At 40.0% G+C, this 7,476-nt stretch overlaps 1 pseudogene; it reads left to right on the top strand.

The window, feature by feature from the left end:
• Positions 1–206: 206 nt before the first annotated feature.
• LOC121481869 lies at positions 207–601 on the top strand (annotated as a pseudogene).
• The last annotated feature ends 6,875 nt before the right edge of the window (positions 602–7,476 follow it).

Here is a 7,476-nt window from a genome sequence, read left to right as displayed (position 1 = left end):
GACTATAAAAAAGACTGGGCAAGCTGCATTCACACAAATATTAACAATCTAGGAAATCAATTACAATTGTTCTGTGACTTTTAAAAATTTTTTCGTGAAACTATCAGAAACTCTTATTGTAGGCTATAAACATATAGGAAATGAGAAAATAGGAAAACTCACATTTATTTAATATATTGTAACTTACCCAACTAGGGCCCGGCAGAATGGCTCCCGCAAAGAAGGGTGGTGAGAAGAAGAAGGGCCATTCTGCCATCAATGAGGTAGTGACCAGAGAATACACCATCAACATTCACAAACGTATCCATGGAGTGGGTTTCAAGAAACGTGCCCCTCATGAAGGAGATGGGAACTCCAGATGTGCGCATTGACACCAGGCTCAACAAAGCTGTCTGGGCCAAAGGAATAAGGAATGTTCCATACCTTATCCATGTGCAGTTATCCAGAAAACGTAAGGAGGATGAAGATTCACCAAACAAGCTCTACTCGCTGGTTACCTACTTACCTGTCACCTCTTTCAAAAATCTATAGACTGTTAATGTGGATGAGAACTAATCGCTGATTGTCAAATAAAGGTATAAAACTGCAAAAAAAAAAAAAATCGTAACTTAAAACATTTGAAGGGAATTAAAGTATCTTACCTGACAGGAAAAAAAAAAAAAGAGCTTATCAAGAGTGATTGCCTTCTTCTACTTATATAACTTGATATAGAGGTAGTCTTTTTTTTTCTTTCTAAGCTTTAGTCAATTTTCATACTCCCTTCTAAGTTTGGGTCAGCTTCTAACACTTTATCCTTGGTGCTTTCAATACTGTGAAATATCTCTGAAAGTTCCTTCAGTGTGAAGTTCCTTGCTTGCGTCACTTCTCCCGGACATCATCTTATTTTTTGTGACAACCATTTTCCTCATTTATGTCAGTAAGTTTGTCTTCACTAAGTTCCTCGGGCAACATGCCTAGGTTTCCCTATAAGCAGCAGTGGAACATGCCTCCCGTCAGCTATTTTGTCCACTTACATTTCATTCATGTTTTACTCAAGTATTGTCATATTTTAGAGGGGCTTTTTTTTTTTTTGCTTCACTTTTATCTTTGCTGGCAATTTCTGCTTTTGATTATCTATTTTGTAAAATACCATGTAGGTTTATCACCGGGAGACAAGGAGGTGACACAACTACATGTTTTGCTGTCTGTGCATAAACTGAATAATAGATACACCATGATGGCAGACTTTAAAATATATGATGTGCACTTCTAATCATGATACATATCTGTATTTTTGGACTTAAGAGATAACTGTGAGGTTTACACAATCATTCATAATTCACAGATCATGATAACCAAAGCTTGAGCCATCTTTTTGGGGCTGGTGTTATTTAACTAAACTATGGAAACAGAAACTTATATATATTGGAGCCATGCAAAGAGAGGACTACTTGTGGCCATCCAAGTGACACAAATAATAGTTATGTCTTTGGGAGCAAAGAAAAGGTTTTAGGAAGTGTGGATGCATCACTAATGTCAAATACTGACCTCCAGGGAGGTAAAAGGAATGAATCTCACTTTGTCCATTGAGAACCTTAAAGACTAAGTTATGAGGCAAAGATCTAACTGTAATAGATTTCAAGAAAAATACCAAAACTTTGATATAATGAATATTAAAAATATTTTAAGAAATTTGGCAATGATAGGAAAGAGGGAGTTAAGATACCAGAATGAGAGGAAGGCATTTAACTTTAAGGTGAAAATGTCTTTCTTTCTTTTCTTTCTTTTCTTTCTTTTCTTTCTTTCTTCTTTCTTTCTTTCTTTCTTTCTTTCTTTCTTTCTTTCTTTCTTTCTTTCTTTCTTTTCTTTCTTTCTTCTCTTTCTTTCTTTCTTTCTTTCTTTCTTACTTTCTTTTCTTTCTTTCTTTGTTTCTTTCTTTCTTTCTCTTTCTTTCTTTCCCTCTTTCTTTTTTTTTTTTAAGATTTTATTTTTGGGGATGCCTGGGTGGCTCAGTGGCTTAGTGCCTACCTTTGGCCCAGGGCACAATCTTGGAGTCCCAGGATCGAGTCCTGCATCGGGATCCCTGCAGTGAGCCTGATGCAGCACTTGATTCTAGGACCCCAGGATCATGTCCTGAGCCAAAGGCAGATGCTCAACCACTGAGCTACAGAGGCATCCCTAAGGTGAAAATTTCCATTGACCATGAAAGAACCTAAATGTGCAGGTATGATTCTAAGAGATATTGTCAACAACTTCTAATATTTAGATGCAACTCATCTACAATAGTGCCCATGAATATAAATTCCTATGTGTTTCACAAATTCAATCCTCAGGAAAGAAATTAGATTTGTCTGATGTTTTCCCTCTGAGAACTCACCAGCTCTTATTTTGGTGACCCTCAGGTCAACACTGGCTAGTAGAGATTGTTGTTATAATTAATGTGATGCTTGAACAGAATAATAGCACTCTGTCTTGAGATCTTTCTAAGAGACTTTCAGACAACTTTCTGGCAGCTGCAACATGGAAAGCCAGAAATCAATAGGCAATAAATAAAATGGTTTCAGTTATGGCAAAATAGACACCAGCCATCCAGAAGTCACGGTAGATGAAAAATGTGTTTTCCTTGGACCACTGTTCAATTTTCAATTTCATTACCTCAAATTAATAAGCATTTTGTTAAGACAAGAGCCAAAGGATTTAGTATTCAAATATCAACTTTTACCACTTAATAACTGACTAAGTTTGGACAGATTATTGAATATCATTCATCTATAAAGTTATATACCAACATCTATCTCATGCAGCTGAGGTGAAGATTAGGTGAAATTATATAAGGCCTTGATTATCATTTTGTATTAGCTTGGAAGACAACTAAAAAATGTCAGTTCCCTTCCAATCAATAAGAGATTTGAGCCCAGATTTCAGTGCAAGAATTAGGATGATAGACTTGCATGGAAATATGACTGGAACATGCATGGTTATAATGCCATTGAAGCTGAAACACTTTTATACTCCTGGATTTGTTTCAATAAAACAGCCCCACAATAGATTCCCTAACAAAACCACCAGAGTTATCTTATTCATGCCTGTTCTGGCTTGCCTTTAGAAGAGAATGTTCAATCAAGTTCATTTCTGCCCACCAGGAGTCAAAAAGTTTCCTCATCCAACTGTTCTCCAATAACAACAGGACACCGCTATCCACAGGCACAGTTATACTGAAAATCTGCTCAGAGACCCTCCAGAGTTTCAACTTACTCTGTCCTCATCATAACCAGGTGATACATTTGTTCACTCATCGTTTGTCTCCCCACTGCCCACCCCTCCAAAGACAAGCTTATGTAAGCAAGGATGTTATGGTGCTCCTTGCTGTACCCCAGTGTCCACCACAGGATATATAGGTAGAATAAAGGAAGGAATGAGCAATTGTATAAAGTTCACAGAACACTACAAAGAAACCAAATTGACATTTCTCAAAAAAAAGGCATGCAAATGACTGACAGATATATGAAAAAGTACTCAACATCATTCATCATCAGGAAAATGCAAATCAAAACCACAGTGAGATGTCACCTCACATCTATTAGGATCACTATTTTTATTAATTTTTAAAAAGATTTTATTTATTTATTTGAGAGAGAGAAAGAGAACAAGTGGCGCAGAGGGGCAGAGGAGAAAGAGACAGAGAGTGAAAAAAGCAGACTCCCCACTGAGCAGGAAGTCTTACTCAAGGGCTTGATTTGAGGACCCTGAGATCATGATCTGAGCCAAAGGCAGACATTTAACTGACTGAGCCACCCAGGCACCCCTAGGATGACTATAATAAAAGAAAGTGTTGGCAAGGATATGGAAAATAGAAAACTCTGGTGTGCTATAGGTGGGAAGGTAAATGGTTCCAGCCATTATGGAGGGCAGTATTGAGATTCCTCAAAAAATTAAAAATAGAAATACCATACAATCCAGGGATCCCACTTCTGGGTTATATATTCAGAAGAATTAAAGTAGGATCACAGTTTATTGCAGTAACATTCACAATAAGTAGCCAAGGCACAGAAGTAACTTAAATGCCCATTGCCTAACGAGTGAAGAAAGAAAATGTGTTATGTACACACAAGGGAATGTTATTCAGCCTTTAAAAAGAAGGAAATCTTGCCATTTGCAATAGCATGGATGAACTTGGAAGATATTATGCTAAGTATAATAAGCCAGATACAGAAGGACAAATACTATATGATACCATTTATATGAGGAATCTAAAATAGTAATCTCATGGAAGCAGATAACAAAACAGTAGTTACCATAGGCTGAGAGAGAAAGAGACAGGGAAGAGTAATCAAAAGATACAAAGTTTCAGTTATGCAAGATGAGTAAATCCTGCAGATCTTCTGCACTATGCCAATAGTTAATAATGGTTATACTATATGCTTAAAATTTTGCTAAGAAGATAGATCTTATGTGAAGTGGTCTTATCACAAAATAATAACAACAACAACAACAATAAAGGTACAGGAAAACTTTGAGAGGTGATGGAATTGTTTATGTCATAGATTGTTATGATGATTTTAAGAATGTATACTTATCTCCAAACTCATCAAGTCCTAACATTAAATATGTAGAGTTTTTTTGCATGTCATACCAAAAATAAAAAACATAGAACACATATAATGTCCTTTTATTGGAGAAGTCAAGAAAGGAAAGCAGAGAGGACCAATGAATTGCCAGAAGCCTACACCCAAACCACTTGACTCCTATTGGGCCCTTGCAAAGCCCTAGACTCTTCTACTGGTCCAGCCTTGAACAGTGCACAGACATCAGCATCTCCCTGCAAAGCCACGGGATGGGATGGATGTGGACCGCTATGTGGATGCTGCCTTTAGGCTGAAGACAATGCCATGGCTACTTTGGAGAGCTTGTGCTACTTCTGGTGATTGCTCCCACCAGGAATGTGCTGGAAGCTGTGGGGGTGGGGGTGTTCCCCTGCCAGAAAGAGGAAGGCCAAAGGCTCAGGATGAAGTGCGGAGAGACTGAATTTCCAAAGGCATAACAGGGGCCTTCTGGCCCCCACCCCCACCCTACCATGAAGTATTGCAATTGGCCCTGTCAGCTTGGTATTTGAAAGAAATGGGTCGGGCTATGGGGCCAGATAAATCACAGCGATTTGAAATGTCGCTTTGTTCTCCTATCGTGCTTGAATTTCTTCCATGTTACAATAGATCTTCTCTCCTTGCCCAAGCCAAATTGAATCCCTCTTTTTCTGTTGTTGGAGGAGCTCAGGGTAAGGTTGCCGGTGCACTAATATTGGGACCTTTCCCAAAAGCCTGTCTCTCCACCCCTCCCGGCAGTCTCCCTGCATCTCTTGCCAATCACAAGGAAAGACTTCTGGGTTGTTACCAGTTTGCAAAACATCTGCTTTTGCTATTTGGCATAGTGTGGGGTTGGGGTGACAGGGGATTTGATTGGCCTCACAGGACTTATTATATTTGATACATTGTGTGTCAGACTCGGGACCCCTCCCCTAACTTGTTCCCATGCTCTGCATTCAACCTTGTGACTGGCTTGTTATCAGCTTTGTTTTTCCAAGGCCCTGAGTTCTAGGGTTAACGGTCCTTTTTCTGCCAGTACCTCTTGGTTCCTTCTTCTTGTACTCTCTTCTTCTTAATAAATATGAGAAGCTGCTGGCTTTTTTGTTCTTGGTCATCTTCTGGGGTTTCAGAGGAAGGAGTTGTCCATAAAAGAGACTCCTGATTTACAGATCATCTCCTTATACTCAGTCAGGGCCAACATTCCTCAGCTCTGTGTCCACATGTGTGCTTAGCTGGCCAAAGGTCCATCCAGACAGCAGGGATGGCGGCTCCAGGATCCAGTAAAATCAGCAGTCCTGTGGCCTGGAATGCCCTCTTCCTTTCCTTCTGCCCATCTGCATCTTTCCCAAACTTCTCTTCCTGACTCAATCCTCACCTCATATGGGAAGCCTTTCCTGACCCTCACCCTTCTCACCTTCCCTGCCATCGCATTTAACCACTGTGCACATCACTCATGTAGCTCCTGCCTGGTTGCCTCCCACGTCGATGGCTGATCCTTTCCATGGGACAGAGAAAGGGCCAACCAGAGCTTCAGAATTAGTCATACCTGGTGATGGATCTCCATTATACCTTGTCTGAGTTTGCAAAGGCTGCCACAACAAAGCAGCACAGGCTGGCTGGTTTAAACAACAGAAACTGTTTCCTCACAGGAAATTTGAGTTATCAAATTGTCCACAGCAGTTTCTTCTGAGGTCTATCCCCTTGGCTTGTGGATGGCAACCTTTCTCCTATGTCTTCCCTTTTTTTGTGTTTGTATCTAAATGTCCTTTTCTTAGAAAAACACGAATCATATTGAATCAGAGCCCACTGTCAGGACCTCATTTAGTCTTAGTTATCTCTTTAAGACTCAGTCCCCAAATACAGTCCTATCTGAGGTATTGAAGTATGTGAGGTATCTGAAGGTATTACGTCTTCAGCATATGGGTCTTAGGGGACACAATTCAGCCTATAGGATAGCCTTTGATTAGAGCAGGGGTTTATAACCTAAAGTTAATGTTACTTCATCTGTAAAATGAGTTAATAATCCCTCCTAGGACTGCAAAGATGGAACAAAATCATCTATGTCAAGAACCTGTCATAAAATAAATTTTCAAGAGACCTGTTCTTTTCCCACTGTCCCCATTCCACTGTGACCTCCCTCCTTTTCAGGGCATGGGCTGTGCTTCTTCATGTCAATCAATAGATATTGTTTCCTGCATTTTAATGCAGGCAGATTGAGTACCTTATTGACTCCTGGGTGCCTCTTTCTGCTCTAGTTAACTGTAATCTCTCCAAAGGAAACAATCGACAGGGTAGCACAATGCAAGAAAGACAAGAGGCACAGTGACTACGGGTGCCAACACTGGAGTCAGCCTTTGGGGAAGTTACTAAAGCTTCTTCTGTCTCAGTTTTCCTCCACGAAAGAAGGCTGGGTAATGTACATTAGCGAGATTGTTGCATGGATCAAGTGAGGAACTCTGTGCAATGGCCAACACATTGTGAGTCCTCTTTGATAATCATTGCTACCATATTTGTTGTTGGGACATGTTTAGCATTGTCCATAAGAATCTGAGCTAGTCAGTTTGCCCTATTCAATGTGCAAATATGTTGTAAAACTTAATCAAACAAAACAAAGAAACTGTATACTATTTCATCCTATAGGCTGTGTGCCTAAACATAGCCTGCCTTGGGTGAAATTGGCAACTATCTGCTTGTCATATAAAGCCCCAGTATGCTGCTGCTTCCATGGCCAAACATAGCCAAATAGCCCTACCCCCAACTTCTCCTTTGGGTTGAAGTCACCACAGCCTTTGCTAAATTTTAGTAGCTGGCCTAGAATAGGAGGTAATCTGCCAGGCATCAATTCAGCCCTGGCTGAGAGAAGGGCCTGAACAGTGGCATTAAGAATAGTTAGTGGGGGGGGCACCTAGATGATTCA

This window comes from Vulpes lagopus, chromosome 24 (genome assembly GCF_018345385.1).
Source record: "Vulpes lagopus strain Blue_001 chromosome 24, ASM1834538v1, whole genome shotgun sequence".
In the NCBI taxonomy this organism is placed as follows: Eukaryota; Metazoa; Chordata; class Mammalia; order Carnivora; family Canidae; genus Vulpes; species Vulpes lagopus.
This window is presented reverse-complemented; position numbering and strand designations above follow the sequence as displayed.